Source organism: Aotus nancymaae, unplaced genomic scaffold (genome assembly GCF_030222135.1).
Source record: "Aotus nancymaae isolate 86718 unplaced genomic scaffold, 86718_ANA_hifiasm-v0.15.2.pri h1tg000036l, whole genome shotgun sequence".
NCBI lineage: Eukaryota > Metazoa > Chordata > Mammalia > Primates > Aotidae > Aotus > Aotus nancymaae.
In genome coordinates, this window is record NW_026988450.1 from 75,146,712 (window position 1) to 75,155,514 (window position 8,803).

Consider the following 8,803-nt stretch of genomic DNA (forward strand, 5'->3'; position numbering starts at 1 on the left):
TTAGAAACACTTAAGAAACAGCAAGTAAAGAAGAAAAAGTAGTTACCTGCCTTTGCGCAAAGGAAGGGCGTGGTGCCACACTTCCCTGGAGAAGGGATTAACATCATGAAGCAGGCTTATAAGGATTTTGTTTGTCGATTTTACAAATGGAATCTGCTTGGCTAATAGGTTACACCTCCACCACAGCCTATCTGTAATGGAATACTGGTAACATTGATTAATAAAGCAGTCTGATGCTGAAGGCTGGAATAACAGAAGTGGTGGCAAGTGGGAACCTGGGCCAGTTTTCTGATTTGTGGCTTCAGGGTGTGAGAAGGTTTCTATCACAAGCTTACGGATGAACAAAATGTCAAACACATGTCTTCTTTCCCTTGGTTTAAGATTTCTTGCCCCATGTTGAAATATAAGTATCCTTAGGAGCTGTAGTTCTTTTAGACAAGCCTTAGTCGCTGTCACCTCAGAGTTGACAGGATTCTCTTTCTAAGAGAAAAATTATATGACAGAGCAAGGAGAGTGTTTTAGGACAGTGAGCAACTGAAAGAGGGAAAAGGAGGTGTGATAATTTTCATCTTAGCACCAGTACTTCCCGGTCCCTTGTATCCTTACCTGTTGCCATCTCACCAAGTAGTTCTTCCCTTAAAAGGGGTAGAGTCAAGGGAAAATCTTCATGACACGAGATTTGGCAATGATTTCTTCGCTGTGATACCAAAAGCATAGGCAACAAAGGAAAAAAATAGATAAATTAGAATTCATCAAGATTAAAAACTCTCGTGTATTAAAGGACACAATGAACAGAGTGAAAAGTCACCTCAAGGAGTGGGAGAAAATATTTTCAAGTAATATATTTCATAAAGATTAATATTTGTATTATACAAAGAATTTCAACTGAACAACAACAATAAAATGAAATGTTCCAATTGATAAATGGGCAAACTATTTGAATAGACATTACTCTAAAGAAAATATACAAATAACCAGGAAACACATAAAAAAGATGCTCAAGGCTGGGCATGGTGGCTCACGCCTGTAATCCCAGCACTTTGGGAGGCCGAGGCTGGCAGATCACTAGGTCAAAAGATGGAGACCATCCTGGCCAACATGGTGAAACCCCATCTCTACTAAAATACAAAAATTAGCTGGGCATGGTGGTGTGCGCCTGTAGTCCCAGCTACTTGGGAGGCTGAGGCAGGAGAATTACTTGAACCCAGGAGGTGGAGGTTGCAGTGAGCCGAGATCGCGCCACTGCACTCCAGCCTGGCACCTGGCGAAAGAGCAAGACTCTGTCTCAAAAAAAAAAAAAAAAAAAATACTTAAAATCATTAGAGAAATGCAAATCAAATTCACAATGAGACACCACTTTACACTCACTAGAATGGCTATCATCAAAAACCTGGAAGATAGCAAGTGTTGGTGAGGATATAGAGGAATTGGAACCCCTGTGCACTGCTGTTAAGAATGTAAAATGGTATTCCTGCTCTGGAAATTGGTATGATAGTTCTTTAAAAAATTAAACAGAGGGATGGGCATGGTGACTCACACCTGTAATCCCAGCACTTTGAGAGGCTGAGGTGGGCGGATCACCTGAGGTCAGGAGTTTGAGACCAACCTGGCCAACATGGAGAAATCTTGTCTCTACCAAAAATACAAAATTAGCCAGGCATGGTGGTGCATACCTGTAATCCCAGCTACTTGGGAGACTGAGGCAGGAGAATCACTTGAACCCAGGAGGCGGAGGTTGCAGTGAGCTGAGATTGTACCACTGCACTCCAGTCTGGGCGACAGAGCAAGACTCCATGTGGAGTCGATATCAAGAGATTTCAGAAGCACAATTTTTGGAACTTGGGCAGCTGGTGATCATTGGTCCTGGCATCTTTATTATTAAAATAAAATAATTAAACAGAATTGCCATATGATCCAGCAATTTCTCTTGAGGATATACACCACAAAGATTTGAAAACAGATGACTCACACAGGTATTTGTACACTCAAGTTCATGGCAGTATTCACAATTGCCAAAGGATGGAAGCAACTCACATGTTTGTTGATGGATGAGTAGATAAACAAAATGTGGTATAAACATACAATGGAATATTATTCATGCCTAAAAAGGAAGGAGATTCTAACACATGCTTCATCATGGATTGATCTTGAACAAATTATAGTATAAGGGCAAAGAGGATTTTCCTTCCCCTTCCTCTGAAAGTTTGGTAATTTGAGTCTATAAAACAAACTGACAATAGACAGATTAATAGGAGAAAAGGCATACAAATTATTTATGAGCAAATGTACGTAATGGTTCCTACCACAAAACTTAAGACTCAAAGAGGAACCAGATGACTGAGGTGTTTATACTGTACTTATGGCTTTAAGACCACTGTGTTCTCATATATCAAGGTTCACTGATGGCTCTGTCAGCAAAAATTTCGCCTCAGCTCATAGAATGTGAAGTTGAATGAAAACTTAGAGATTATATAGTTCAATTCTGAATGTGAAAACTGAGGTTCCTTCAAAGATGATAACCTCGGGGATGTTTCCCTTGACAGACTCTAAACTGGATAGTTCTAAGAGAATTACAGAATGATGAGTGTTTCTGCCCCTAACCTCTGGGTTTACTAAACAGAGCATTTATTCTTGATCCCTGCCTTTTAACTGAGCCACACAAGTCTAGGGCTCATAGAAAAGGAAATTTATGGGCCTATGACTCTTCATTTGCTGTTCTAGAGAGTATAATTATGACCTTTGATTTAGACATTCCCCAGAGATGCAGCTGAGCTGGTGCTAATAACCCTTAGCTATTCACTGGGACATCATTACTTCCTATCAGGACATTAATTCTGAGGAATGCCTTGGTTCCTCAATTGGTAATTTCCATTATTCATTTCATGACTAGTAATTAATATTCATTAAGAACTCATGGGGCACCTAATCCTCCCCTATATTGGTTAAGTATCTACTGTCAGCAAGAGAGTTAGACTTGGAGCCCAAAGTCCTAGTTTAAGTTTTGGGTCATCTCATTCAACATTTATTTTTAATTCAGGCCAATTATTTATACTAATCACGTGATACACCCTACACACACACACACACACACACACACTCCAAGAAACACAAAAACAAAGCTGGGTGTGGTGACTCACACCTGTAATCCCAACACTTTAGGAGGCCAAGGTGAGTGGATCACCTGAGTTCAGGAGTTCAAGACCAGCCTGGCCAACATGGCAAAATCCTGTCGCTACTAAAAATACAAAAATTAGCTGGGTGTGGTGACCTGCACCTGTAATCTCAGCTACTCAAGAAGCTGAGTCAGGAGAATTGCCTGAACCCAGGAGGCAGAAGTTGGAGTGAGCCGAGATCACACCACTGCACTCCAGCCTGGGCAACACAGTGAGACTCTGTATCAAAAAGAAAGAAAAAAAAGTTGAGCATGGTGGCTCATGCCTGTAATCCCAGCACTTTGGGAGGCCGAGGTGGGTGGATCATCTGAAGTCAGGACTTCAAGACAGGCTGGTCAACATGGTGAAACTCCGTCTCTGCTAAAAGTACAAAAATTAGCTGGGTACGGTGGCGGCGCTAATCCCAGCTACTTGAAAGGCTGAGGCAGGAAAATCGCTTGAACCTGGGAGGTGGAGGTTGCAGTGAACAGAGACCACGCCATTGCACTTCAGCCTGGGCAACAGGAGCACAACTCTGTCACACATACACACACACAAAAACTCACACACAAAACACAAAAACACAAAAACAGACTTTTGAAAGAAAAGTACTTCATATTTTGGCATTATTTTAGTAGTTTGCATTTGAGTCTACTCCACTTGATGCTGTTTCAATCTCTTAGACTTCGTTTTGTTTTTATTATAGTTTTTAATGGTAGTCAAAATCACTAACTGATTTTTAACCTACAGATTGGAAAACACTATGCAATTTCAAAACAAACAAAGATCAACTCTATATTTGTAAGCGCATTTTAAAAACAGCATTATGTAATTAATTCTTAGAAAAAACTGCTATATATAGGTATGTAGAAAGAGCTAAGTTTTGTTTGTTTATCTGCTTTGGGTGTTGGTGGACTCTGTAAGTGTTTTAATCACCATTTTGCAAGTGTGAAAGCTCAGGTGTAGAGAAGTCCAAAGCCACGTAGTTGACAAGTGGCAGAGGCTGGGTGGAAACCCAGAGCAGCAGACACCATGTTTCATACCCTCTCTACTTTTCTGTGACACAGGCACGTCTACAAGTAAGGTGTTACTGTGTCCCAAAACAAAGATCAGGAAGTGTTTTGAATAAGAACATTATATTTGATTTTACAAAAAAATCTGGGCTCAAAGTTCCTCCTGCCTAGGACTCTCATATGCTCTTCTAACTTTAGAGCTTGTTGGTATATCACTGCAGATGGAGATCTGTACATTTAATCCAAGAACAGAAGATGAGCTACACCTCGCTCACATCCTCCCCAGTTAGTATTTTTCTCTGACGGTGGGACCTTGAAACAACTGTGAGACATTGTGCTAGTCTCATGAAGCCTGAGATATTTTTAACATCTAAATTTCAATATTCTTATTTTAGCTTCTATTATTAGAAATACCTACCCACCCTCCTTTATTTCTCTCCAAAGACGTCTATTAGTGAATGGTTATAAGACACGTTCCTCTCTGTCTTTACCTATAACCATCCGTCTTTGCAGTTCACATGTCTGCCACACTTGACTACTTGGAGCTCTCTGATTATGACTTGTCTATTACAGTCCCCTTCCTTTGTATGTGCTGTTTCGTCAGCCTAGAAAATCTCCCCCATTCTTTGACTGATGCACTAGTTACTTCCTCTGAATCCTTCTCTAATGCTCCTGACTGAATTGAGGTGTTTTTTTTAATGCTTCCATTATGCCATATGTAAATATGTTATCCAGAGTTGATCATGTTATTTTATCATTTGCAGAACAAAATTCTGTAATCACTATAGCTAAGAAATAACAATTCTTTATTCAATATATTGCCAAGTACTTGAAGCCCACATCGATTGTTTTGCCTGCCCAGGTTTTATTTTATTTTGCCTGCATCTGAAGACTGCACTGGGGCTCTGATTTGGAGATCTCCCCGTCTTCCATTGACACGGTTGGTAGAACTGTGTCAGTCAAGATGACCCACAGTCTTCTGACCAAGAATGAGCATATGATTCAAACTACACTAGCTAGATTATCTGTTTTTTCCTAGAATTTGAATCTTAAGTGGAATGACTCATGTATTCTTTCGGTACAAACAAATGGCAAATTAGATTGAATATTATGGAAAAACATAACCATAATTGCACTACTTAGCTCAAAAAAGATATACATTCATTTGCATAAAAGTACCTGAAACCATGGACATCAGTGAGTCAGGGTTTGGAGTTTGACCCCACAACTCTTTCTGATATTTGTCCAATATCACCATGGGGCAATAATTCTAAACCATCTTAAAATATTTAAAACCTCTGCATAATTGAAAGATACCATAAAACGTTAAAACACAAGCCACAGATTGGAGACTATATTTACAACACACATAATGAACAAAGAATTAGAGCCCAGAATACATAAATAAATTTTGCAAATCAATAAGGAAAAAATAAACAGTTAAAATGAAGACTCCACAAAGGATGTGAACAGGGAGTTCACAGAAGAGGAGAATGAATGATGAATAAACTTATAAAAAATACTTACTTTTACTAATTATTAGAGGAAATAAAACAACAGAGATATCACTTCACACTGACTGGCAAATATAAAAATGTATGAAGAGTTCCAGGGATTAGCAATGATGTTAGAGAAATGAAACTCTTTTCAAAATTATTTTTTGTTGTTTTTATAGATTTACTGGAGACTTGGAAAGGTAGGAGAGTTCAAGGGTGAGGAATAAGAAATCAGACTCTTATACAGCAGGTCCTTGAATAACATCTTTTTAATCAAAGTTGTTTTATTCAAGGTCGTTTCATTCAAGGTTGTTTCAAATAATGTTGATGAAAAAAATTGAATTTATTATACATCATTTTGCTTAAAGTTGCAATTTTCAAGAAGCCAGTCCTCACTTAATGTTCTTAGATACTGACTTTGAGCAAAACATTGTAGTGCCATGCAGGGGGAGCATAAGATGATAAAATAGCTTTGTGGCACTACCTATTAAAGTTGAAGACATGCCCTTCTGCTCCAGAGAAATTCTTGCATCTATTTAACAGAAGACATGCACAGGGATATTATTGCAGCATTGCTCTTCGTAGCAATGATGTGGTTTGGCTGTGTCCCCATTCAAATCTCAACTTCAATTGTATCTCCCAGAATTCCCACCTGTTGTGGGAGGGGCCCAGGGAGAGGTAATTGAATGATGGGGGCTGGTCTTTCCTGTGCTATCCTCATGATAGTGAATAAGTCTCACAAGATCTGATGGATTTATCGGGGTTTCCACTTTTGCTTCTTCCTTTGAACATACAGCTTGGGATGTGGCTTTAGAGGGTGGAAGCCCCAAGCCTTGGAAGCTTTCATGTGGAGTTGAGCCTGCAGGTGCAAAGAAATCAAGAATTGAGGTTTGGGAACCTCCGCCTAGATTTCAGAAAATGTATGGAAATGCCTGGATGCCCAGGCAAAAGTTTGCTTCGGGGAGGGCCCTTATGGAGAACCTCTGCTAGGGTAGTACAGAAGGGAAATGTGGGGTTGGAGCCTCCACACAGACTCCCTACTGGGTCACTGTCTAGTGAAACTGTGAGAAGAGGGCCCCCGTACTCCAGACCCCAGAATGGTAGATCTACTGACAGCTTGCACCCAATGCCTGGAAAAGCCATAGCCATTCAATGCCACCCCATGAAAGCAGCCAAGAGGGAGGCTAGATCCTGCAAAGCCAAGGGGCAGAGCTGCCCAAGACCATGGGATGCCACCTCTTGCATCAGCGTGATCTGGATGTGAGACCGGGAGTCAAAGAAGATCATTTTGGAGCTTTAAAATTTGACTGCACTGCTGGTCGGACTTGCATGGGCCCTGTAACCTCTTTGTTTTGGCCAATTTCTTCCATTTGGAATGGTTGCATTTACCCAATACCTGTACCCTCATTGTATCTAGGAAGTAATTAGCTTGCTTTTAATTTTACAGGCTCTTAGGTGGAAGGGATTTGCCTTGTCTCAGATGAGACTTTGGACTGTGGACTTTTGGGTTAATGCAAATTGAATTGAGACTTTGGGGGACTGTTGGGAAGGCTTGATTGGTTTTGAAATGTGAGGACATGAGATTTGGAGGAACCAGGGGCAGAATGACATGGTTTGGCTGTTTCCCCATTTGTATCTCCCAGAATTCCCACCTTGTGGGAGGGACTCGGAAGGGGGGTGGGTAATTGAATCATGGGGGCCAGTCTTTCCTGTGCTATTCTCGTGATAGTGAATATGTGTCATGAGATCTGATGGGTTTATCAGGGGTTTCTGCATTTGCTTCTTCCTCATTCTGTCTTGTTGCCACCAGGTAAGAAGTATCTTTTGCCCTTCGCCATGTTTATGAGACCTCCCCAGCCATTTGAAACTGTAAATCAAATTAAACCTCTTTTTCTTCCCAGTCTTGGGTATGTCTTTATCATCAGTGTAAAAATGGAGTAATACAAGTAGTTAGAAAAAAATCCAATTACCTAATACAAATTAGTAAATAAAATTGTAAATAACTAATGTAAATTAGTCAGGTTTCAGGTGTGGGATCTTGCAATCACTTGGGTGATTTAAGTTAGGAGGGGAACATTTAAGGGTAGTAAGTGGCTAGAGAATCCTTGGGGTAAGCACTGAAGAAATAGCTTAGAGATGTCTGGAACAGCCTACAGAGTCACACCCCAGAACTGGGCCCCCACCAAAGAGCGGCTGCCTCCTCTGAAATCAGCACACCTCTGGCGCTAGAACCAACCTGCCACAACCCCAAGCAGGAAGTTGCCAAGATAAGAAGCTGCAGCTGCTGATTCTAGAGCATGCTGCCCCTGAAAGGATGCCCCCTTTGGCTGTTTCTCAACACCTGCAAAGCTAGCGCCTGGACACTAGAATCTCTGCCATCACTGGTGCAGAAAAGCCACCTGCTCTGTCCTTTCCCTCCAGCCTCTGCTTGTCAGCAGAAATGCAGGAGCAGAAACACAGCACCCAATTCACGCCTTCCTTTTGAATCTCACACAGGTGCAAACTAAGCCACATCCACAGCACTGCTTCTAAGGGAAGCTGAGATATGTAGTTGGAAGCTTTCTGGGCTTTCCATTACCGGTCACACTGGAAGAAGGATAGAATGAAAGTTGAGTGCCAAAGAACCCTACCAATCTATGGTGGATACTCAGGTCCTCTGCCCAGACCCTCTCTTCAGGCTGGCACACTGCTTCCCCAGTGCTTGGATTTCTAGGGGCTGAAGGCTCAAAGCTGGGAACTGTCATTGCACACTAAGAACTGGCTCGCCCAAGACTATGCTTCCTCTCAGGAGACAATTGCTAATGATCGGTTAATCTGGTGATATTAAGGACACTTCACCTCCATTTGGGACAACTCTGAAGGCCATCACATGTCCACAGGTCCCTGTGAGGTAGGCTGAGACCTCTGCCGCAGCAAAATCTCAGTTCAACTCTCCCTCTTTCCAGTCTTCCTCTCCTCACTTTATGAGTATCTTCCAAGAATACTTTCTAGCGCTCCTTACCACAGTCCATTTCAGGGTCTGGTTCCCCAGTCTAAGAAACAAAATAAAAAGAAAGACAGAGACAGAGAGAAAAGAGGAGCAGAAGGAGGAGGAGGAGGAGGAGGAGGAGGAAGAAGAAGGAGAGTTATCTAGATCAAGCTT

General features: G+C 41.4%; 1 non-coding gene across 1 annotated transcript; it reads left to right on the forward strand.

The window, feature by feature from the left end:
* The first annotated feature begins 1,621 nt into the window (after positions 1-1,621).
* LOC135278170 (U11 spliceosomal RNA) lies at positions 1,622-1,874 on the forward strand. The gene has a single exon (XR_010345723.1). It is a non-coding gene; the product is annotated as a U11 spliceosomal RNA (small nuclear RNA).
* The last annotated feature ends 6,929 nt before the right edge of the window (positions 1,875-8,803 follow it).